This window comes from Mya arenaria, chromosome 7 (genome assembly GCF_026914265.1).
Source record: "Mya arenaria isolate MELC-2E11 chromosome 7, ASM2691426v1".
Taxonomy (NCBI): Eukaryota; Metazoa; Mollusca; class Bivalvia; order Myida; family Myidae; genus Mya; species Mya arenaria.
In genome coordinates, this window is record NC_069128.1 from 38371035 (window position 1) to 38398521 (window position 27487).

Here is a 27487-nt window from a genome sequence, read left to right on the forward strand (position 1 = left end):
TTTCTTAAGACAGATATTATGAAACACCCTGTACCATCACAATGCTCTTATCATGCTACTTCGACCGTTTGAACCTAAAATAGTGTTTAAAAGCCAAATTAAATTTGACTAGTTAGTTAAAACTGTATATATCTTACAACAATTGTGAAATTATTTTTAACTTAAACTAAGTCAATATTGCTGGCACGATGTTACGCGAGGGTCAAAACCATTTTGTCCAGCTGAGTGACCACTTATCAATCTCGCATGTGCCCGTACAAACATTGAATCATTGATATAATATCTTATTATAAAGAGTATTCCAATCTAAAATTCTTTATAAACTGTGAATTCAACTATGCACTTCAATGTTGATTATAAACGGTCTCGGAAATTTGATTTTTTGAAAAGATAAACCTATTTAGATGCTAGACGAAAGTACGATTGATACACAACTACAGTTCTTTAGATAATAAATATTTTTTAATGTACAGTATATATTTCATTTAACCTTTGCGTTGACATTAGTAATGCTTGAAGGCTGACCACGGCCATCAAACTCGATAGACCTTCGATGTCCTAATTGAAAACCTTGTAACCAATCTATAACGCCAATATCAAAGAACAATAACAACATTTAAATTATTCCGTTTGATACTATTGACATTTGATTTTTTTGTCTTGCTACAAATTAGATCCTAGTATGTATCCTTTATCACAAATAAGTGTTTATGTAATATTGATACAAAAGACGTACTGATTATAAATTTAATCAGAAAAGTATACAAAGTGTGACATCCATTAATATTTAAAAGATATATTGATACGAAATTGAACGATTCCGAAAATGTATAAATCGTTTATAGAATATAATCATTGAAGGGGCAACTGTGAACGCAGCAATACAAACTATAAACAACAACATATATTGAGGCAAAGTTAAAATGTCATGACGAGTGACCTCACGAATCAGTCCTGATGACAAATCGAAAGCAATGCATGAAGTAATTGTTATTTAAAGCGAAGCATAATGATAAACAGTCGAAAGCGAATAAACGATGTATCAAGTATCAAGATTTCTATTTTCTTCTCTTGTAAATCCTTAATAAATGATAAAAATATATATGTGAGGAAAATATTATTTTATCTGATTAAAATAAATGAAAAAATTTCTTATTTTTTCAATTTGTTGTGAACTTTGCTTTTAACCTCGTAAATGCTAAAGGCTGGAAATTTGTAGTAATATATGAACGTAAAATTACAACTACATGCACACAAAGTTAGAACAGGGATGAAGCTTTACTTCGTGCGTAGAACATAAAGATAAATGTTTAAACCTATTCAAATGGTGTTTGAGTGTTTTAGTCGCTGAACAAGGAAAATCGATCTTTCTTTTTGTCCCGACATTTGGAAGATTATGATAACACCTCATGATTTAAGAAAATCGGCAATATAATTGTAAATATTCCTGCAAAAAGGGTTGAAATTAAAATAACATGTAGATTTAGTAATGAAGCTGTTTAACATCATTTTTCACACAAATAAAATAGTCGTTTAATGTTTTGTGTAGGATTTTCACATATTTGAAACCATTTATTCATTAAACAATACCTGTGTAACTGCAATATTTTCTTGCTTGCATATTTCGATAAATATTCTTAAAATTGATGTAATATGCCTAAATATAATTATACTTATTTGAAGGCGTACACTACAACTTCATGGGCACAATTTAGTACAAAAGTAATTTACAATGCGGAGGAAGTGGTGATTGAGACTAAGATATATTGTGCGAGAAGCTGTCATGGTTATCAGCAAACCACTCGTACGATATCACTAGACACTCAAGCATCGATCAGGATAACTAGCATGTATATTAGCAAACCACTCGTACGACATCACTAGACACTCAAGCATCAATCAGGATAGCTAGCATGTATATCAGCAAACCACTCGTACGACATCACTAGACACTCAAGCATCGATCAGGATAACTAGCATGTATATTAGCAAACCACTCGTACGACATCACTAGACACTCAAGCATCAATCAGGATAGCTAGCATATATATCAGCAAACCACTCGTACGACATCACTAGACACTCAAGCTCCAATCAGGATAACTAGCATTTATATCAGCAAACAACTCGTACGACATCACTAGACACTCAAGCTTCAATCAGTATAACTAGCATGGATATCAGCAAACCACTCGTACGACATCACTAGACACTCAAGCATCAATCAGGATAACTAGCATGTATATCAGCAAACCACTCGAGAGACATCACTAGACACTCAAGCATCAATCAGGATAACTAGCATGTATATCAGCAAACCACACGTATGGCATCACTAGACACTCGAGCATCAATCAGGATAACTAGCATGAATATCAGCAAACCACTCGTACGAAATCACTAGACACTCAAGCTTCAATCAGGATAACTAGCATGAATATCAGCAAACCACTCGTACGACATCACTAGACACTCAAGCATCAATCAGCATAACTAGATTGAATATCAGCAAACCACTCGTATGACATCACTAGACACTCAAGCATCAATCAGCATAAATAGATTGAATATCAGCAAACCACTCGTACGACATCACTAGACACTCAAGCATCAATCAGCATAAATAGATTGAATATAAGCAAACCACTCGTAAGACATCACTAGACACTCAAACATCAATCGGTATAACTAGCATGTATACCAGCAAACCACTCGTACGACATCACTAGAAACTATAGCATCAATCAGCATAACTAGCATAAATATCAGCAAACCACTCGTACGACATCACTAGACACTCAAGCATCAATCAGCATAAATAGATTGAATATCAGCAAACCACTCGTACGACATCACTAGACACTCAAGCATCAATCAGCATGAATAAATTGAATATCAGCAAACCACTCGTATGACATCACTAGACACTCAAGCATCAATCAGCATAACTAGCATGAATATCAGCAAACCACTCGTACGACATCACTAGACACTCAAGCATCAATCAGCATAAATAGATTGAATATCAGCAAACCACTCGTACGACATCACTAGACACTCAAGCATCAATCAGCATAACTAGCATGAATATCAGCAAACCACTCGTATGACATCACTAGACACTCAAGCATCAATCAGGATAACTTGCGTGTATATCAGCAAACCACTCGTATGACATCACTAGACACTCAAACATCAATTAGGATAACTAGCATGTATGTTAGCAAACCACACGTACGACATCACTAGAAACTCAAGCATCACTCAGGATAGCTTGCATGTATATGTATCAAGTATCTATTGTTAACAAATATGTTTTTAAAGAAACATTTCACATGAGGTGTAATTATAGCCTTCGTGCTGTTAGGGTGTTTTAGTGTGTTCGATCTTATTCAGTTGGACACAACAAGAGTATTATACGACTAAAAGGACAAATAGAGACAATAATCTACTGTTGTGGATACGACCCTCTTTTTGGGAAAATTAAAACCTATATTCTCGATATTGGACGCCTTACAACGGAGGTATACGGGCGATTGTGATGCATCTACATGAGTTTATTTGAAACAGATTGGTGGGAAACATGTCAAGCCGTTACGAAATAGTGGCATTGGCCACATATCTTTAAAACAAGTAGGTGTTATGAAAATTCAAGGTTAAGTTTGGACAAAATCATGTTGAATATGTCTGTTTTTATTTTCTGATGAATAAATTCATCTAAAATACAGTATAATGTCGAGTAGTAAAAAGCATTTTTTTAATTCACATTCATTTTACAAGTATGACAATGACTACATTTTGGGATTATTTTATAAAACGGCTACAAACGTTGAATATCATATCAATACATGTTATTATACAGTTTCAATGGATACTTTCATTGCTTTAAAAAACAATACAATGTAAGATAAGATAAAAGAACTTACGATTAATCCTATATCCAAATATTTTCTGTCGTATTAAATTTCATAGCAGTACTGCGTGTTTTTATTTCAAAGTTTGTCACGTATATACTGCATTTATTTACCTTGCATTTATTTACTAGTATCAGTAGCTAACTTAACCGTTTAAAATAGTATTATGATTGGGCGTAGATGATTAAGCTTATATAATACGCTAGAAATTAAACTTTCTGATTGTAAAAGTGAGTAGTATCTGGAGAATTGTCGTACACAATCAGAGATAAAAGTGATATACACGATAATACCTGCAAGGCAATAAGAATAACAAATAATTCATAACACAACTCTTCCCGGAATTTTACCAATGATATAGCAAACTAACAAATTACGTTTGAGATATTTGTGGTCAAGCATTCAAGATGTGGCCTGAACACAAAGCAAACACCTGTTCTCACTGACCATTAAACATATGTTAACACACCATGCATTGATATTAAAAAATGTAAAGAAAAATAGCCATTGTCTTGTAAGGACGCGTTTATGTTGTTAATTATTGATTAAGTATTGTGCCTTGAACAATGCAAAGTTGGGGAATTGACTGTGTGACGTGCGCCTGTAGTTTCCATTGTACCATCTATATGAACATTTATAGCTTTTGTTTTGTTTTTAAATGTGAGCATTCGAAACATGACATTGTGAACAAACGCAATACGTTTGTGTGTATTTATATCTTGTACACGGGTAAATGTCATAGTATTGTTATTCATGATTGTTAACACCAATAACAATAAACAATAAACAATAAACGCACACATAGCGCATGAAAAATAATTACATTCTAAAACAACAAAATTACAAATAAATAGTATACTATATATACCATTCAAATAATGTATTGCCAAACAAATAATAATATGAAATTACAGGGAAAAATGACAGCCACAATCTTTTTATTGCACACCGGATACGCATGTCCGGTGAGTATAAGCATGCTTGAAATATCCGATCTGGCACCCCATGCCAAAAGAGTCATGAGCTTCAAAACTTCTTATCTAAGTTATTGTATGGTTAGATAAAAGTATGTTATGTCTTCAATAACACAAAATCAAATGTATATTTACGCAAGAATTATAATTTAAAGGCAATAACAAGTCAACTATTTGACACCAACAGTGATCTGAAGTTACTACGCGTCATGATTTCATTAAGCAACATCGCTCATGTTTTTGGTGACAAGCATGCCTTATCTACGCCAGTTTTCAACACTTTTATAATTGTAAGTATTTAAGAAATACAAATCATGTTTTATCTCCCGAACAAAAAAATCCGACTTTCCGGCTCACTTAATGGCCGGTAACATGACAAGCCTCGTTAACGGCTGTACGCGCGGGTCCTCGGGATCCCTCTTGGATTTTTCTATTCGGACCCGGAAACACATGATAGAAATCTTTATTCCTGAATATAATGCAAAAGGTTGATGTTTAGCTTTCACTTTACGAGGGACAGACAACAGAGCATCAAAGAAACAGACAAACGAATTAATAACTTTTGTCTAAATTGTTCTGGGTAATTCTTATAGTGGACTAAACAAATATTAAAATTCCATAGATTTACATAGCACGTTCAATCTTTTAAAACTATTGTATGAACAACATGTCATAACATTGCGGATATAATATGATTAGCATTGTACGCACGGTTCATGCTTGTTCTGCTTTCTTCAGCAAATCACTCCGAAATATAGCTTCTTCGTTAGGAAAAGTTAAAACCTGAGAATGTAGTATAAAAAAACAATCATCAAACGTAGTAATTTGTACCCTAGGTAATAACAACATTTTTCTGTTCCAAGTATGATAAAAACATCTCATAAAAACACCAGCTACCACCACGAACAGTTATTTTTAACACGGAATCTTTAAGTCAAGTCAGCATTTGTTTACTTGTCGAATTCCTATACTATTTGAAACATAAGCTTTTATAGCGATAAAACGTTTCTAAACATAGAAAAGATAAATAATTTACATGCAAATTGCAAAATCACAACATATCTATTTATTCGATATCGTATACATTATACATTATACAAATGTTTCCATAAAGAATCACATGTCAATAAAGCAATTATTATTTATAATGATCTTAAAATATTAAAATTATCCGAGGTAAACTCGACAAATTAAATCATGGTTTGTATTGAAACAAATCAATGCGATTACGAAGAGTTTAGTCTAACCATTACTATCCCTTTAATAGACGAGCATTTCAAAGCTAAGTTCACTAAAGGCACAAAAGCAACCTCGATGGTAGGGAGAAAAGTTCCAAGTTAGCATGCCATGTTATATACATTCTATATACAATAACAGCAGGCATTTGTTTGAATATATGACATTAGCATTTGATGTAAGTTCTTCGACAACACAGCACTTATGCAAGTTACCGACCATCGACAGTCAAGGTCTCGAACAGTTCCTCCGTCTGATCTATGTCCGCCTTTGTGATACCCTTGGCTGACAGTTCCGCTTTCAATGTATGTCGATATTCATTGTAGTCTAATGTACCACCTCCTCTAAAAATAGAAGTTAACTATAACTATGCATGTAGTCGACGTAAGACGAATGTGAAGTGCACCTTTAAAAATAGAAGGCACACTATTCAGACACAGTTTATTATAAATAGGAATCTAATGTAGGAAGGTCTCGCGAGCTATATTAGTTGGATAATCTCGTTATTAATTTACAAATACAGGTTACTCATACTTACAACGTATTATTTGATAATGTGTACCTTGTTTCAAATGCAACGTATAAAGAAACAACTAAAGCAAACTGGTTCTTCTGTATGACATATAGTTGTTCTTGGCTGATTTTATTCTGTCTACATTGTACTTAACTTACAATTCAATTATAGTGTAATGCAAAGTTTAATTAAGCAGTATAAATCATTGACAAGTTGAGCTTATTCAAGTACTGAGGAAAATAAATCATTTGAACGATATGTTTAACGGAAGAGCGACGTTGCGATTAATATATTTTCGAAAATTCTTGAATTAAGTGCTGCAGTGTTAAACAATATTTAATTCCATTGTGACACTGAAATAAAGGATATTGGTTCAATTCAGTGTAAGATCGTAGTTTATTTCATGAACTTCATAAGAAACACATTCTTCACGAGTGGCGAATCCAAGAGTGAAACTATAGTATCTGATATAGGGTAAAATTAAATAAGATGTTAAACTAAAATAAAAAAAAATATGTTCGTTTCGGAGTTTAATTAGTATTTCTGTTTCTAAATTCCCCCTTTTAAAATTAAAATCACTCGCCGCTACCCAACGGAAGTACTTTACGCCAAATTCAAGCTGATGACGTAGCTGTTTATTTTTCTATTTCCATTTCGTTGGGGAAAAGTTATCCGATTGTTTATAATATATAATTCAGTCGTGTAGTTGTGTAAACTTTTTATGAATAATAATCAATGCACTTTTATTAATGCATCAAAAAATAACAAAAGCAGTTTTATATTCAACATGCCAATAATACATAGCCAAATTACTACGCCGCCATTAATTGAGTGAACATTTAAAAGGAGGTATTGCCATGACAGCCAATTCAAAAAAGATATTTAAACATTGAAAAAACATCCAAGTTATGTTCGAGCTGTGTAGTTTTCGTTGTTCTAGTTTTTTATGAAAGCAAATATTCGAATATTCAGTTTCGAAGTTCAAGAAAAAAATTGAACCAAATATACCTTTATTTTAACTTCTGCAACCTTTTGCAAGTCTAAACCTGATTTTGCAGCATTTTTTTAGGCTCAGAGCTGACGTATTTAGATTTGATTAAAAGGCAGTAACTACAATGTAATTTAAAGCAATTTTTAAAGTTGATATTTTCACTCCTTGTTTTACAGTGAAAATATCATTTTTTTTGTCACTGATTAAACTCCGTATTTCATAGAAAGGCATACAATAAAGTATGTTAATCCGCAATTTATTCACACATGAAGTATGTGAAGTATAAAAATATTTTGATATTCTGCCCCCACAATGAAAATGCATTCATTATATAAATCATGAAAATATACACATATTTTAAAGTTTCGTATATGATTTTAGAATTGAACCAACACGATTTAACCAGTGATATTGTGTTTTTCTTTTGACTAAAATTCTCCATTCTTAAAAACGCACTAGCAATATTAGAACGTACATTATTTCGTAATATTAGATCCTCGAAGGTTAGCCTGTGATTTTTGTTTAAATGTTGGATAGTTGAATTAATAACGAAAGGGCAGTTCAATTTAATATGAACTAGAAGATAAAAAGCGAAAAACATACATAAGAAAATTGATTTCACCTTCATATAATGAATCATAATAATCATGAAGGCCCTCGTTTATAGTTATGGAGCCATAAGGTGTGTTATATAGTATCTGTGTCGTTATAAATATAGTCATTTTCGGTTTGTATGTTATGTTGTTTTGTTACATGAAATTCCTGAAATACACTGAAACCTGTATGATTGGTTTCCATGACTACGAAGAAGAGGAAAGAAGTCTTTTCTCGCCAGGTGAAACACCCATTTGTCTTCACACTAACAGTCCAGTGTCGTACAATTTCAACAACTGCATGTGCAATTGAAATGGGCCATATTGCCTCCCGAGTTGCAGGACACAATGCGTCTTTTTATGCAGATATAAACATATTTATTATTTCACTTTATCGCATTTTATCTTGATATAAATATCATAGAAAACCAACTGTTTTAACGTTACACTGGATATTCCGTTACGGATATGCATATCATTTTAAACGAAGCCAACAATAGTAATCAATCTGTCGGACGGCGAGGTGGTTGTTTTTATACTGTAAATTTCATTATAAACAAAACATGTTGATAAAACATTGCATTCTTGTACTAGATTATTTGCGATTTGTAATTTGGATTAAAATGATAATATGAAAAGTCCAATCATTACGTTAGTTTTTCATCATCCGTATAGTTATCGACATAAAATATATATGCTGAGTACTGAATATTACATAAAAACTTTTTCAGTACGTCATTTTTATAAGAGCCGATGCTAGTATCATTTAGTATTAACAAAATCGTAAGTATTCTCTTAATGAACAATATGATATCAATACTTCTGAACGCTTTTTTATATCAAAGCACTATACTGCATGTTTCAGAATCCTTGTTTTACATACTTCATCATTTTTCGTCAGTAAGGTGACAACTGAGGAAAGGTGGGGTATTGCGATTTATATGTCAATCGCAAAAATGAAAGAAATAAAATATATTGTATACATGCTATAACATTGAAGCAATGTTTGAACAATTGTTTCCGTCTTATGTTGTGTCCTGGAAGGAAATGTTTTGAAACAAAAACGTTCGAAAATTGGGATTGTCATAACCCTTAGGAGCGATCAGTTGTGTTTGTTTCCAAACACATCTTATTGAAGCATATGCAATCTTTCTTTACAATCAATTATTTTTGTCATAATTTACAGATTAAAAGCCGCCGTATTCATTCGGGTAAAATGGAAGTTAATACAATTGCTTTAAAGGTAGTTCTTGAAGTTGATATTTTCACTCCTGACTTTGAAGTTTAACATTAAATTGATATTTCTACTCCTAACTTTGAAGTTTAACATCAAATTGATATTTTAACTTCTGTTATTCCAATGACTCATTATTTTACCGAAAAAAAACATGAGAGAAACATTACAACGCTGCATTAGTTATACGTCATGTTAACCTAACTGATTTACCTATATTGAACTTCACCACTGACATATGAAAACGTTATATACTATCAAAAAAAGGCTTACCCTTACTACCACTACCCAAAACTTTTATACTTGGGCCTCAAACGGCATTCAAAACATTCAAATACTTCACAACATGTTAACACTTTTCCTCTTCTGAACATTGTAAGCTGACTCTTATTATGCCTATAATGTTATTCTTACCCGTCAGCATACACTAAACCATCATACAATGAGACGCCATCCAGGACAACTTTTCCTTCCTTCCCAAAGGTGAACAAAAGCCCTCTCTTGAACGCCGCCATCAGAGTAGCGACTCAAGCGTCCTTTGAACGTGCCGCCTTTATACAGGTTTCCCGGGGACGGATGGTGCGTCTGCAAGTAGGGAAGACAAACGTTGTATTAGACGTGATGGAATGCATATAACTACACAGTACAAATATACCATACAATATATTGAACAGGAACATTAACTGGACAGGAGAATTGATTGCCAGATACAATCCAACCATTTTAATTTAAGCATCCGCGATATTTTTATTCTGAATTTATGTTTTTCGGCAAATCGGTATCCCTATACTGTACAATTAAGGCAGGAGGATAAAAGGAAGAATATGATTGATTTAATAAAAATGACATTTAAAGCATAATTCGGGCATTGAAATAGGTTTGTTGTATATATGGAATAAATTGCGATATCTACAAGTTTAAGTATTTGATAAAAAAGTTCAGGCAAAAATAATTATATATCGTTACATATAGGTTATATTGGTTAAATTCAATAACCAAAAACAAAGCAAATTGTGCTGGTATGTAACTTCTTTTTGACTCAAATACAATATATCGAATAGAGAGTAACATCTATACAACAATAAATTGCAACAAGATTGTATGTGTGTTCAATCATTTTACCAATAACAATTTGATATGCTTGCCTTGTTACGTGTGAGGGATGTACAATTACATACATTATAAAGTATAATGAAGAACTTTGTAAGTAAAATATGACAATTTCAATCTTTACAATCAGTAAAATGTGTTTTGTAAAAAATTAACGAGGAAAAGCAAACAGCTTTCTGTATGACATTTAATGAATTAGTGTTATTGCGGAAAAATATCAATATTGGAATTATTTAACATGGGCGCAAAATTGAACAGTGTTTATTTCTAAATTACTTTTATATTTTTGTCTAACTTGTTTAGATGTGTTTTTGATATTATTTAATTTAATACGTTGAAACATTTGTTTACTTAGGAATTTATCTTAATAATTCTATCAAAAAAATAGATTTGTTTTAAATTCAATAAACAAGTACTATCGCAATTAATTCCAAGTAAACAAAAAAACATTATTATGCATGGAACAAAGACTCCTTTTATTTTACGCCTATATCCAAAAGTTCAATTTAATAGAAATCATGTCATTCATATAGCTTGTGTATCGTAGTACATGCAAACCGAGTATGTAATTTCGAGTAGCATTACAAGTTGTTTATTATATTATTTGTAAAATGACATGAATACTATCAACTATCTTAATGATATCAACATGATATGTGCCCTTTTTATGCATTATGAAAATTCCCGTGGCAAAAATAGTCGTATTGCATGTCAAATTATCAATATATTTTCCCCCAAGAGCATTAAATGCATAGCAATAAAATATTGGCATGAATGATGACATCAACGAAAATGACGTACGGTGCAAAACCATATACTTGTGACATATACTATTCTTAGTGTAATGTGTCTTCTAGTGTCTTCTTAGTGTAATCGTCCATATTGTTCTAAATATCTTGATTTATGACAATTGAATCAAAATAAGTTAATTATTACACATATATTCCCTTTCTACGTTCAATATAATCAGAAAATCTGTTTATTATTTTTATACCACAACAAAACAATTACATAGAAAATCGTTTGAGGATCATCATGATTGTTTCAATTTATAATATCATATTTCTTATAATAAAAAAAAACTTTCGGAAGGCTCAGTCTCCATTTCCCTACACCCGACATCAAGCCCTTTAAGTTTTGTTTTTGACATTAACCAATTTAAAAATTATTTACGATGTATAATGTTTGCGTTTCATCACAATAAAATAAAGACTCTACTTATCTTAACGTATAAAACACTTTTTCTGTGTTAAGCCATTAAAATGCGTTATTTTTCGTTCAGTTTATTGTTTAATGTATATATTCATTTGTGGATGCACTAAATGTTTTAAATGGAAAAACAATCATTTAATTACTATATTGTCAACTAGTGATATAATTTTCTACGTTTGAGTAAAATGAATAAGAAGAAAATTAGTTGCCCTTGTTTATAAAGGAATAACCGCCAGGTGGCGTTTTATAAGCACGAGTGATTCATAAGCACGAGATATTCGTGTACATATGAATGTTAAGGCAATCAGCTTTGGGGAACCGATGTATTTAAATCGATACAATTGAAAATATGTGCGTTGTGTTTATTTAAAACGACGAATACATGTATTATCATGATGATTCAAAATAATGCAGGAAAATGGGGCATGTAGAAATTATCAGGTAATTCTGTTCAAACATCATTTGTAACAAGTGATAACATGTGTCTTTTGTTTCTAAAGGCATCAATAAATGTGTGTTAGATGAATTTATTTTCGCCATTTTAATAGTAATTGTTTTTAGTTGTACATAGAAAGTGAGTGTTTCGTTCACATCCTATTTAAGAATTTAAAGGTGACATTTTTTATTTTGTTTTGCGAGAAACACGTAGGAGAACGATGCAAAACAGTGAGGTCGGGGCTGCACGGATGCCGCGGTTCTACCACGTGACTGTGAACAGATGAGCTGTTTCACCTCTTTTCAGTTGTTTTTCGTTGACGTCACTTCCTGTTCAAGTGCCGCGCTTCGATCGTGTTCCCTCGCCTATTGTGGTTTTCTGTTATGATAGTACCTGTCATCGTCTGCCGTTATTTTGGCCATATAATCAACATATAAAGACAGGTATTGTAAATGAAATTTAAATCTTCTCTCTGAACTGAACGAGATAGATTTGAAGCAATGCTGGAACAATTCTAGGATTTTTTGGTTTAGAAGATTTTAAGGTCACAATGTTGGCATTAAAATAAGTGTTTTGTAAGGAATACTAATTCAATTATATTTTAAGTTAAGTTGTTTAGAAACTGAGATATAAGTGAGAATGGTTTATGTAAGTTTTAGTGATTTGGTCTGTATTTACTAATAAGTACAGATATTGTTTTTATACTTGTTTTTTTATAATTGAATAAGTACATTTCGCTTGGTTGCCATTATAATTGCTAGACAGATGAGTTGTCAATCGTGGCTGACAATCTAGTATAATATGTTTTCCTTAGAAAGAGTAGGGATTTGTGTATTGTGTTAAGTTCTGTAACAATTTGAATCCATCTGATATTTCTTATGATATTGTAAAGATGTGTTATTGAAAGATTGTTGTACACAATAATGATACGCTTAATGTCACTGCACTAAAGAATGATGGCTTTATTAAGGAAGATAATCTGAAGATCATATGAGCGGCATCGCTGATTCACGGCGGAAACGCCAGAGATAAATAAGTAATACTTAATATTCTTTAATGACTTAGAAGGGGCGAAGTGAGTTTCAACCACATTGGTTGACCTCTTGTCAATGATGCAGGGAATGTGTACTGAATGAGCGGCAGAAGGCGGACTTTAAAACACGCGTAAAAGTTGAAATTCTTAATGGTAAAGATTAGCACTTAATGATTGCGTATCAGCAGTTTCGCTTGATAAAAACCAAGGCTGTATTAAAATCATAGTATACGGTGGCTTCTTCAGTTGCGGTACTAGTAAATATGCAACTTTGACACTTTACCAAGAAGGCTTGGCGGGCAAAGCGGATCTTCTCCCGGATCAATTACAGAAGTGGATGGCCACAAGTATTTTAATCAATACAGAAGTAGTTTTTTTCAGTTAGAAAGTTGTATTTAACGGTTTAGGGAGAAGGGATATTTTGCTGCTAAACTTTTTACTTTTGCAAAATATTTATTTTCATTATTATAACGAAATGCTAAAAGGTTAAATGTTTAGTGACTTGGCTGGTTTCATTTGGACTGGCTTCAGTACATAATGTTTTAAAGCTATGTATTTGATGCAAAATTATAAAAAAAAAAATAGTTTACAGATATACTGGTTGGAGAGCAGTAGCCGGCGGAAAGCAGTAGCCGGCAATCGCTTTTTATTCGTGTTTTTTTAAATTTTCTTGAAGAAGGTGGGAATGGTCGAAAAGAAAACACACCATTCTTTTAACTTCAAGTTGTTATTGTTTTAAATATGTTGTCCCTTTACATATAGTTAACTTTATTTTGGAATAGGAAGACATCTAATTTGTAATACATAAACACATAATTTTCATGTACATATACTTGTAAATCAATCGTCCATATTCTACAACCATGAATGCATATACGCGATGTGAATGTATAACTTGAACTCTAAATATCAGAGACTACGGTAGTGGCATTTTACTGAAAATATTCGTTTTGTTATTTAAATTACTTATTTTCAAGTTTTAGATTTCATTGTGGGAATGGTTTTAATATATTATACTGTGATAAATGTGATTAATTAGAACTCTTAACATTATTCAATTTCTATCTTTCATATAAGCTTTTCGTTTACGTCGTGTCAGATACATACCCCTTGATTAGGGCAGGCCAGATGTTATAATGTTAAATTAGATTGCCAACAACTACGGTCGTCAAGGATATTTCGTTATCGCCATGCAATAAAGAAAGAAATACAATTGATTTGACTGTGCATGTTTATTTAAATTTGATTCGTATGAATACAATCTAGAAAACATGTGGTGCAAATATTATTCATACTATTGGCTGTTGTGCACATTTCGACCAACGTGTACTTTAAAATGTATGTGCTTAAGTTTAATGGAACTTTTCATTTACATTAAATCCGTTCCATTAAGGTAGCGGTGTTACTTGAGATCTACAGCTTTTTTCAGTTATATACCCATGTCGCAATCCTTTTAAGCCGAGCATATATATACGTATACGTATCACACGTTTTACCTCGTTGTTTCCCATTTTTTACCACAAGTTCTGTTTTGTTTTAAATATTATATTAATTAGCATTGCTTTTATTTCTAATGGTAATAACGAATAACCCTTCGCACGTTTTATAAATATATAATAGGACTGCTTTTGAATAATTTCAGTATTTCAGAAAGTCATACGTTTATACCTAATTTTCTTGTATGGTCAACATTTATTAAACAGAATGATCCATTTTTCATCTTTAAGGAGATAAATATTTTTTTTTGTTTTGTGAACAAAAGTTTTAAACGCTCGGAACTTCATATGCCTAAACAAGAAATGACGTCATGAACATAAACAAAGGTTTGACGCCACGCTCTACATGATAGCCAATTCCGATTGTTGAATTGAGATATTGACTGAATACCACTTAGTATACATTATACTTATCAACGAATTTAAATGATCGGATGAATCTTACGTAAAATACACATTTCTAAACATTGCGCGTCTTATCCTAGTATGTATAAATTCAAACAACTCTTCGAAAGTTCTCATATTACTTATGTCATAAAATTAAATACATACTTACATAAAGCTTTTAAATAAAGATCTAGTTAACAAAGACAAACTCACTCATGTTGTTATATTATGTTGTTCAACATTTACATTTATGTATTGTATTGGAGAATCCATCCAATGTCGTGTTTGTAATAAATGATCGATACTTCTGCCTTTGAAATGTGTGATGTTTAATCTGTAAGAAGTTCACTTGACTAAGATTTCTATGTTGCATATTGTTGGCACTGTATTACAACACGTTCAAATTGTCTTTTATCATGCCCTTTCTTATCTGTACGAGTTATTGCATAGCATATCAAATTCTAATATCCTAAAAGGAAATCCTCACATGCTCCAATTACGATATCATTTTTAAATGTTTATTTGTGTTTATTTGTGTGTTGTTTTTTCTCACGGCTCATGTGACTTATTTAACCTGCATTCAAAAATATACTGTCTATTCTTTATTTTTTTTTATGGGAATAATATTTCAGCAAAGCATTTAGCTAGAGCTACATACAAATGTATTAAGTTTGACTTTAAATATGTTAGTAAGCTGAAAAAAAATCCTCAAACAGTAGAATGAACTGTAAAGTCTCGTGACAAAACCTTTAAATCAAGACCTATATCTAAGCACATCCTTTTGTGTATGGATGTATTGTTTATACTTATTTGTGTGTTCAAACCAATAATATTAACAAAATACGTTAACAAATTGTAAATTGAATTATAAAAGTTAGAACATGACCCTAATTTGTACAATCTTGTAACTTTGACTTATATACTTAAGGTTGGAATGTGCCTTTTATGATTTAACGCTAGTCGTGTTAGTTGATTTTTTCCACTACCCGTCATCTGCCTTGGGGCTAGCATTTGGCCGATCTTGTTTGTCTATCAAAATAACGCTTTCCTTAGTTTGGGATAACAATTAAATATATATAACATAGCATTTGTGTGCGTAGAGAATATGTCTGATAATGGCAGTATAACAATATAACGAAGGTAAATGTTTACACGTATAACATAGTATATGATAACAGTATTATATTATGATTGCATGTTCTTCTTGTAAGCTTCAAACACGTGGTTATAAAAAATACACAAAATGATTACCTATTGAATGCCATATGGGAAAGTAAAAATCAAATCGATTGAACCCCAAACAACATTACTGATCTTGACATCAAATGTTCCAGTTGGTTGAGTCCCTAAGGAACAAAATGACATAAAGATATTAGCTCAATAACGAATTAAATCAAATTCTGCTAGAACGGAAATGTTTTGTAAGCAACACAATTATTTCAACAATTCGTCGCGGGCGGCTGGATGCACCGCCAATTTCATTGGTTTAAACATTGATTATATTAATGATTTACAGAACAACACATTCCGGTGAACAATATTTAAATAATCGCAACAATTTACACCAATGCATGCAATGAATAATACGTAACAACGTCTTTAATATCATTTTGCAATAATCATTATCGATATTTTGAAATGAATTGTCAAATCATTAATGTTTTATTACATGTACACTAGTAGCTAAAAATAACTTACACTTGATATGGTCTTCCTGGGATGAAAGCTGTGCCTTAACAACTGCTTGTTCCTTTAAGTAGAAAAAACTATGAATGACTTAAACTATTTATTTATAATTTAAGCAACGCATTTTAATCAATAGATACACAGTATAAAAAAGTATACTTAATGATTTTTAATATATCAATAGAGCATCATTTATACAAAGACCAGTGCGCTTAACTTATCATCACGCCAATGTTTCTACTTTGGATTTGATACGAAAACCTCCCTAAAATAACAGACACAAGTGCGTATACCATCCGCAAAAAAACAACGCGATTAATCAAACATGTTCACCTTTACATTACTAAAAATAAAAAAAGACCAGTGGATTTGATATCAAGCCTATTTAACCTCTCTCGGGGGTTCAAACAACAAACCTTTCTAGAAGTACTTACTTCGGTGCGCTAACATGAACGCCTATTGTACAATTCGTTGGTTCAAACATCTTACCTTCATACAATTACATAAACCGATGCGCTAACTATACCAACTTTTTAACCTCTCGATAGTTCGAACACCTTACCTTTATACAATTACTTACACCGGTGAGCTTTATATGAACGCCTATTGTAAAACTCATTGGTTGAAACACCTTTTCTAAATACAATTACCTACACCAGAGCGCAAACATGAACGCATATTGTACCACTAGTTCGTTCAAAAACCTTACCTTCATACAATTACTTACACCGGTGCGCTAAAGTGAACGCCTATTGGATCACACGTTGGTTCGAACACTTTACCTTCATACAATTACTTACAACGGCGCGTTATCATGAACGCCTATTGTAGCACACGTTGGTTCAAACACTTTACCTTCATACAATAACTTACACCGATGCGTTTAAGTGAACGCCTATTGTAGCACACGTTGGTTCAAACACTTTACCTTCATACAATAACTTACACCGATGCGCTTAAGTGAACGCCTATTGTAGCACACGTTGGGTTCAAACACTTTACCTTCATACAATAACTTACACCGATGCGCTTAAGTGAACGCCTATTGTAGCACACGTTGGTTCAAACACTTTACCTTCATACAATTACTTACAACGGCGCGCTAACATGAACGCCTATTGTAGCACACGTTGGTTCAAACACTTTACCTTCATACAATTACTTACAACGGTGCGCTAAAGTGAACGCCTATTGGAGCACACGTTGGTTTAAACACTTAACCTTTATACAATTACTTACACCAGGGCGCTTAAGTGAACGCCTATTGTAGCACACGTTGATTCAAACACTTTACTTTCATACAATTACTTACAACGGCGCGCTAACATGAACGCCAATTGTAGCACACGTTGGTTCAAACACTTTACCTTCATACAATTACTTACAACGGCGCGCTAACATGAACGCCTTTTGGAGCACACGTTGGTTTAAACACTTAACTTTTATACAATTACTTACACCGGGGCGCTTACATGAACACCTATTTTAGCACACGTTGGTTCAAACACTTTACCTTCATACAATTACTTACAACGGTGCGCTAACATGAACGCCTATGGGAGCACACGTTGGTTCAAACACTTTACCTTTATACAATTACTTACACCGATGCGCTTAAGTGAACGCCTATTGTAGCACACGTTGGTTCAAACACTTTACCTTTATACAATTACTTACAACGGCGCGCTTACATAAACGCCTATTGTAGCACACGTTGGTTCAAACACTAAACCTTTATACAATTACTAACACCGGGGCGCTTACATAAACGCCTATTGTAGCACACGTTGGTTTAAACACTTAACCTTTATACAATTACTTACACCGGGGCGCTTAAGTGAACGCCTATTGTAGCACACGTTGGTTAGAACACTTTACCTTCATACAATTACTTACAACGGCGCGCTTACATAAACGCCTATTGTAGCACACGTTGATTCAAACACTTTACCTTCATACAATTACTTAAAACGGCGCGCTAACATGAACGCCTATTGTAGCACACGTTGTTTCAAACACTTTACCTTCATACAATTACTTACAACGGCGCGCTAACATGAACGCCTATTGTAGCACACGTTGTTTCAAACACTTTACCTTTATACAATTACTTACAACGGCGCGCTAACATGAACGCCTATTGTAGCACACGTTGGTTCAAACACTTTACCTTCATACAATTACTTACAACGGTGAGCTAACATGGACGCCTATTGTAACACACGTTGGTTCAAACACTTTACCTTTATACAATTACTTACACAGGTGAGCTTACATGAACGCCTATTGTAGCACACGTTGTTTCAAACACTTTACCTTTATACAATTACTTACAACGGCGCGCTAACATGAACGCCTATTGTAGCACACGTTGGTTCAAACACTTTACCTTCATACAATTACTTACAACGGTGCGCTAACATGAACACCTATTGTAGCACACGTTGATTCAAACGCTTTACCTTTATACAATTACTTACACCGATGCGCTTACATGAACACCTATTTTAGCACACGTTGGTTCAAACACTTTACCTTCATACAATTACATACAACGGCGCAATTACATGAACGCCTATTGTAGCACACGTTGATTTAAACACTTAACCTTCATACAATTTCTTACACCGATGCGCTTACATGAACGCCTATTGTAGCACACGTTAGTTCAAACATTTTACCTTCATACAATTACTTACACCGATGCGCTAACATGAACGCCTATTGTAGCAGTAGTGCGTTTAAACAACTTACCTTCATACAATTACTTACACCAGTGCGATAACATGAACGTCTGTTGTAGCAGTTGTTCGTTTAAACAACTTACCTTCATACAATTACTTACACCGGTGCGCATAAATGAACGCGTATTGTAGCATACGTTGGTTCAAACACTTTTCCTTCATAAAATTACTTACACCGATGCGCCAACATGAAAGCCTATTGAACCACTAGTTCGTTCAAACACTTTACCTTCATACAATTACTTACACAGGTGCGCTTACATAAACACCTATTGTAGCACACGATGGTTCAAACACCTTACCTTCATACAATTACTGACACCAGTGCGCTTACATGAACACCTATTGTAGCACTAGTTCGTTCAAACACTTTACCTTCATAGAATTACTTACACCGGGGCGCTTACATAAACGCCTATTGTAGCACACGTTGGTTCAAACACATTACATTCATACCTTTACTTACACCGATGCGTTTGCATAAACACCTATTGTAGCACACGATGGTTCAAACACTTAACCTTTATACAATTACTTACAACGGTGCGCTAACATGAACGCCTATTGTAACACTAGTTCGTACAAACACTTTACCTTCATACAATTACTTACAACGGCGCGCTTACATGAACGGCTATTGTACCACACGTTGGTTCAAACACTTTACCTTCATACAATTACTTACAACGGTGCGCTAAAGTGAACGCCTATTGGAGCACACGTTGGTTTAAACACTTAACCTTTATACAATTACTGACACCGATGCGCTTAAGTGAACGCCTATTGTAGCACACTTTGGTTTAAACACTTTACCTAAATACAATAACTTACACCGATGCGTTAACATGAACGCCTACAGTAGCACTAGGTCGTTCAAACACCTTACCTTCATACAATTACTTACACCGGTGCGCTTATTGTAGCACTAGTTCATTCAAACACTTTGCCTTCATTCAATTACTTACACCGATGCGCTAACATTAACGCGTTTTTACACTCCCTGAGTTCAAACACCTAACCTTTCAACGATTTTTCAAACTTCTTATTTCATATCACGCCTATGTTCTCTCTCGTTGTTTCAATACCAGATGTTCATATATTTCACAAACCAGTGCGCTTATGATCATGCCTATGGTCACGCTGGTGAATTCGAACACCCAACTTCCGTAAAGTACTCAAAACACTACGTGTTATATCACACCTTTGTCCCCGCACTTGGCTGGAACCCGAGAGTGTTTGTAATTATAGTACAAAAGTACCAGAAGATAATGAGAAACATCTATAGAGAGAGTAAGTACAATAGGAAGTCATTGTATTGATTTACAATTGAAAATATACATTGTGCAGTTTTATTTCATAAGGACTAGTGCAGCACTGTCCGCCATAAACCAATAAAAAACAACTGTCAATTAAAAAAATTAAAATTATATTGATATATATGTATTAATATATTAATTAAAGCTTACCGATAAGGGTATTACAAATAGAATAATTTATAATAAAAAATGGTCTTTGTGTATATAAGAAAAGCCCGAGTCCATAAAATGCACTTAACGGACACACTTCTGTTATTTCTGCGTAAGTCGTTCTTTATTATTATGTTTAAATACTGAAATATACAATTAAGCTGAATAAAACATGATCTTTTGTTGATTAATGCTGCTACAGAGGTTTTGTTAAATTTGCATGTGAATGCTTGTCTATTTAATGTTGTTCGTAAAAATAGTTGCCGTACTAAATATCAAAGTAATATGGCTACCTCCCATGTCCATTGAAATACTTTACAGAACAATGATATTCTATATCTTTATATAATTATAATAAATTCAATATAATAAATATTGTCCAATAATACGAATCATATATATATGTATATGTTCATATTATTGGACATCTTATTGATTAACATATTGGTGTGGACTAATACCAGCACGTAAAGAAAACAAAAACAACAACGGACACAACACTGATACTTCCAGATGAATCCAAACAGCCAAGATTTGTGCCTGTTATCACCTTAAACATTTATTAAACCGTTATATACATCCCGCTTACCATCACGCCTTTATTCTCAATTATAATGGGGGTTCGAGCCCCGACCTTCACACAATTGCACAAAAACTATAGAGCGTTTCCAATTACACCTAAGTTCCCTGTCGGGTTTTGAGACCCAACATCTAAACAATACACCAGAACAAGTGTGTCAATTACGCCGCGAATGTTCAACCACTCTGTGAGTTTCCCCCTCAAACAAGTCTCACAACAGTCAATGCGCTCACTGTCTCGCTCATCTATTCATCAGGATAAATTTGTTTGCAATATTCATTTGATCTGCAGCAATAATTATATCAACACACAAAAACAGTTAAATACCCAAACACAAGGACGATACTAAGTTTAAAAGTTCACTCATGGGTCTAACCAACAAATTGTTTAATTATTACATACGTGGGAGGACATTTAATGAAAAATATCGGCTTTTGGTAGTGTTTTTTTACACTATGATACATACTACATCTAAGCTCTTAGTTATAAATTTTAATGAGTATAGCAATCAGTGACAGTTCTTTTAACACGTAAACGTTAAATTGAAAATACAGTTAGATAATACTAGATAAAGTTAGTCTGAAAAATGACTACATAGTTGATAATCATACCTCTTTTTTTCAAATTGATGAAATAACGACAACATAATACAGTTTTTTAAAGTTGTCATGTTGATATAACAACGGATTGTTTTTACTGGAAATGAAAGCTAACCACGGATTGCAGTGCTTGTCATAGATGTTTATTAGATGCAGTTCCATATAACATCACTTCATAATACGATGTTCATTTTGTATGTCATGTAGTTGTATGTTAATGTCTAAAAAAAGTCTAATGTTTGGTTATATTTAATTACATCAACTGTTCTCGTTTATACGTTGGATGTGTTGTGTGTTTTTTTGTTATAATTGAAAGTGAGTACTTTTTACTCTTTTTCTTTAAAATACCTTGCTAAGATATTGAACATTTGTATTTAATTCATTTTTTAAACGTCTTGTTTACATCAAATACCTTCATGCTTATATCAAATACATTCATGCCATTAAAGCCGAAATATTTAGACATCAACTTGTTATATCCTCAAAACTATTGAATTATGTTTGAGTAAGTACAAAAAGTCCTCGAAAAGCAAACATATTGTACCCTTTAAATGTTTAATCTCCACATACTTTCAAGCGAAATGAATATGTAAAATAACTGAAAAAAAGAAGAAGCAGGTATACGTGTCAAGCAGTACGTGGCGAAAAGGACTCCAGAAGGCAAAATGCGGATAAGTATGGTCAACATTGAACGTGTGCCACAGCCTTTAAAGAGTTTTTTTTCCATAGCAGTGTGATATACTGGGTGGAAGCCAGTGACTATTATAGCATCTGGATATAAATACATTAGGAATCAGATGGTATACGAGTCCAGCAGTATGGGGCGAAATGGGCTCCAGGAGGCAAAATGCGGGTAAGTATGGTCAACTTTGAACGTGTGTCACAACCTTTAATGAGTTTCCTCATAGCAGTGTGATATTCTGGGTAAAAGCCAGTGACTAGTAGAGCATCTGGATATAAACCCATTAGGAATCAGATTGTATACGAGTCCAGCAGTACAGGGCGAAAATGGCTCCAGGAGGCAAAATGCGGTTAAGTATGTTCAACTTTGAACGTGTGTCACAACCTTTAATGAGTTTCCTCATAGCAGTGTGATATTCTGGGTAAAAGCCAGTGACTAGTAGAGCATCTGGATATAAACCCATTAGGAATCAGATTGTATACGAGTCCAGCAGTACGAGGCGAAAATGGCTCCAGAAGGCAAAATGCGGTTAAGTATGGTCAACTTTGAATGAGTGTCACAGCCTTTAACAAGTTTTCTCATAGCAGTGTGATATATTGGGTGAAAGCCAGTAACGGGAAGAGCATCTGGATATAAACACATTAGGAATCAAATGGAATACGAGTCCAGCAGTACAGATCGAAAATGGCTCCAGAAGGCAAAATGCGGATAAGTATGGTCAACATTGAACGTGTGTCACAGCCTTTAGCGAGTTTTCCAATATCAGTGTGATATACTGGGTGAAAGCCAGTGACTAGTAGAACATCTGGATATAAATACATTAGGAAGCAGATGATAAACGAGTCCAGCAGTACAGGGCGGAAATGGCTCGAGAAGGCAAAATGCGGGTAAGTATGGTCACTTTTGAATGAGTGTCACAGCCTTTAGCGAGTTTTCCTATAGCAGTGTGATATACTGGGTGAAAGCCAGTGACTAGTAGAGCATCTGGATATAAATACATTAGGAATCAGATGGTATACGAGTCCAGCAGTACAGGGCGAAATGGGCTCTAGGAGGCAAAATGCGGTTAGTATGGTCAACTTTGAACGTGTGTCATAGCTTTTTACGAGTTTTCCCATAGCAGTGTGATATAATGGGTGAAAGCAAGTGACTAGTAGAGCATCTGGATATAAGCACATTAGGAATCAGATGATATACGAGTCCAGCAGTACAGGGCGAAATGGGCTCCAGGAGGCAAAATGCGGTTAAGTATGTTCAACTTTGAACGTCTGTCACAGCCTTAAATGAGTTTCCCTATAGCAGTGTGATATTCTGGGTAAAAGCCAGTGACTGATAGAGCATCTGGATATAAACACATAAGGAATCAGATGGTATACGAGTCCAGCAGCACAGGGCGAAAATGGCTCCAGGAGGCAAAATGCGGTTAAGTATGGTCAACTTTGAATGAGTGTCACAGACCTTTACCGAGTTTTCTCATAGCAGTGTGATATACTTGGTGAAAGCCAGTGACTAATATAGCATTTGGAAATAAACACATTAGGAATCTGGTTGTATATGTTATTGGGTCGTATTCGCTTAAAAAAGTGCGCCTATCTCTAATTTTTGATAAAAACTGTTCATTTAATTTTGGATTTTTGTCTTATATATGTATTCGAATTTCTAATACAAATCGCCTGGTATAAAAAATGGACCTTAACGGCTTCGTTTTTGGCGCAATATCAATTACAGTGTTTGTATACCACGTGATAAATTGCGTTATAAATGCGACGTCGGAAGACAATATTTTGCCTCGAATTATGACTTTAAATAAAGATAACTTTTCTATTTCTTCACCGTTTTAAAGAAAACATAGCGCAGTCTATGCCGCTTACAGAGCCCCGTCTTTGGTCTTTTGCCAGAGTTTGATTGACAGTGTAGTTTCTTAAAACACTTCGACAAACCTTTTCGCAATACAGCTGTCTGACGGAGCACTGTCAAAACATTATTACGAAAACAGGTTTGTTGAAGTGTTTGAGGAAACCAATCACCTAATCAAACTCTGGTAATAAAACGAAGGCGTGGCTCTTTAAGCGGCTGAGACGGCCCTTTGTTTAATTTAAAACGGTGTTCTTAAAGAAAAGCTATCTTTGATTTAAGTCTTCATTTTAAGCAAAATATTGCCTTCTGACGTAGCATGTACGATGTAATTTGTCACGTGGTATACACACACTGAATTAATCTAACCCATATTTGTGTTTTTTTCTTATACAATACTTATTGTATTAAAACGTTTTATATGACGTTAATCGAAATATTGTTTATGCTATAAAAAAGATGGCCGGATTAGAAACTTGAGGGAGTTTAGTTTCGTATAAAACTCTGATAAAATATATGTTATCGCAAAAATAATATTGTTTATTTTATGTTAAATTTATAATTCGACATTCTTTTATTTTGTCCGAATTGTATACATGATTCAGTCAGATTTGCACTGATTATGAATGAACACATTAAATAGTTTCTATGATTTCATTTGCTTAAGGGCTGTTATAACTCACACACGCAAACGTTCACGCACGCGCACGTAAACTCGCACGCATACAAGCGCGCGCACACTCTCTCTTTCACACACACACACACACACACACACACGCACGCACACACACACACACACACACATGCGCGCACACACACACACACACACACACGCACACGCACACACACACGAACGCACACGCACACGCACACGCACACACACACGCACACACACACCCACGCACGCACGCACGCACGCACGCACGCACGGAAGAACGCAAGCACGCACGCACGCACACACGCTCGCACGCACACACACACACACACACACACACACACGCACGCACGCACACACACACACACACACACACACACACACAAAAAAAAAACCCACACACACGCGCGCGCACACAAGTACACTAAAAGGCAGTCCCGAATGCACTCGCAATCACGCACCTACGCATAAACACACGGGCTCTCTTATAGTGTGTGCGTGCGTGTGCGTGCGTGCGTGTGTGCGTGCGTGCGTGTACACGTGTGCACGTGCGTGTGTGCGTGTGTGTGTGTGTGTGTGTGTGTGTGCGCGCGCATGTACGTGTGTTGTGTGCGTGCGTGTGTGCATTTGTGTTTGCACGCATGCATGTGGGTAGGTTTGATGAGATTATGGGAAGGATCCAATGTGTCAATTTATAATCAGTGCAATTTGGATTGAATCATGCCGTTGAAACGTCAACATACAAACAGAAGTATCAAACACAATACGCAATGCTTTATCTTTTAGGGTGTTTTATGTTATCGCCGGTTTAACATTCAATTTTGACCCCGTTGAAAATTATCTGTTAAACGGATGATGGTTCAATTTTTAACGTTAAAACTGAGCCCCCTCCATCCACCCACCCATAACGTTAATTAATGCACCTCGTTGAAAGTTGATCAATGGGTTATTTTCCATATCAAACTTAGTCAATAACATGGTCATACTTGCTTGAAATTATTAATTGAATATGTTTTTTATTCAACGATTACCGATTGGCTACATCAAATTTAGATCCCCAAACTGACCTCTATAGTGACATGCAAGATACGTATCAGAGGCGGCTCCTAGAATTGACGATAAAGGGGGTGTTACTTAATGACACAACCTTTTGACATTCGCGCCTCCCTTAAACCAGAAACCGATAAAAATATTTATAATGATCTATAGTTCTCTCCGATATATACATAAACGGTAAACTTGGACGATTTTAGAGGAGGAGGGGGAGGGGGGTGCAATCGCCTGAATCCGAGAGTGCTTATTTCAATGCGGTACATATTTCTGCCGATTATTTTTTTGTTGTATTGTAAGTTATATGTACTGCCTATACGCGAGTGTACGGCTGAAACTACATGATTCTGACAAAGAATATAAAAAAAAAATAGCCAAAGTTGCAAAATGCGTACTTGACGACATGAAACTAAAACTGTCCATTTACCGTAACTAAATAAAGCACCTCAGAATGCACCAGATTGCACCATGGTTTTCAAAGTTTTCAGAGACGGCATGCCCCAGATCCCCCCAACACAATTATAAATCCAGATGAATAGAGGGCTAGCTACGCCCCGGCCTACGATTTTGTAAGTGAAATGTATGCCACAAGCTTTATTTAATATGTTTTTTGATAATCATTGAGCCTAGTCTCTGCAAATCTCTGCTGATACTTTATGGACATATGCAGTTTTATTTGTATACGAATTTTCAGAAATTAACTCGAACCATCGCCCAGGGTCGCGTGGATTTCAGAAATAAAACTACACGACATACACGACTTGACAAATAATTTATTTAAGGCGGTAATAAAAACCTGTTAACATTAATAGTTGAGAGATATGATCAGGCTTTACATCAAAAACCAGAAATATTCGCAGTCAGGCATATACTTATAATAACTGATTTATATCGACGCTGTAGAGAAAAACAACGTCTTAAGGACATTATTATGCAGTTAACTGTTACTCTTTATCTATTACCCGAGGATTGCTCCTTAATCGACATGTAAGGTTTATGAAGTGTATTGTCCTAACGTTCACGAAAACACGGCGAAAGATG

General features: G+C 34.3%; 1 long non-coding RNA gene across 1 annotated transcript; it reads right to left on the minus strand.

The window, feature by feature from the left end:
- Positions 1-3957: 3957 nt before the first annotated feature.
- LOC128241598 (uncharacterized) lies at positions 3958-17389 on the minus strand. Its single transcript, XR_008262413.1, has 4 exons — positions 16829-17389; positions 16382-16476; positions 9871-10041; positions 3958-6468 (listed from the first exon to the last, which is right to left on the minus strand). It is a non-coding gene; the product is annotated as an uncharacterized LOC128241598 (long non-coding RNA).
- Positions 17390-27487: the final 10098 nt, after the last annotated feature.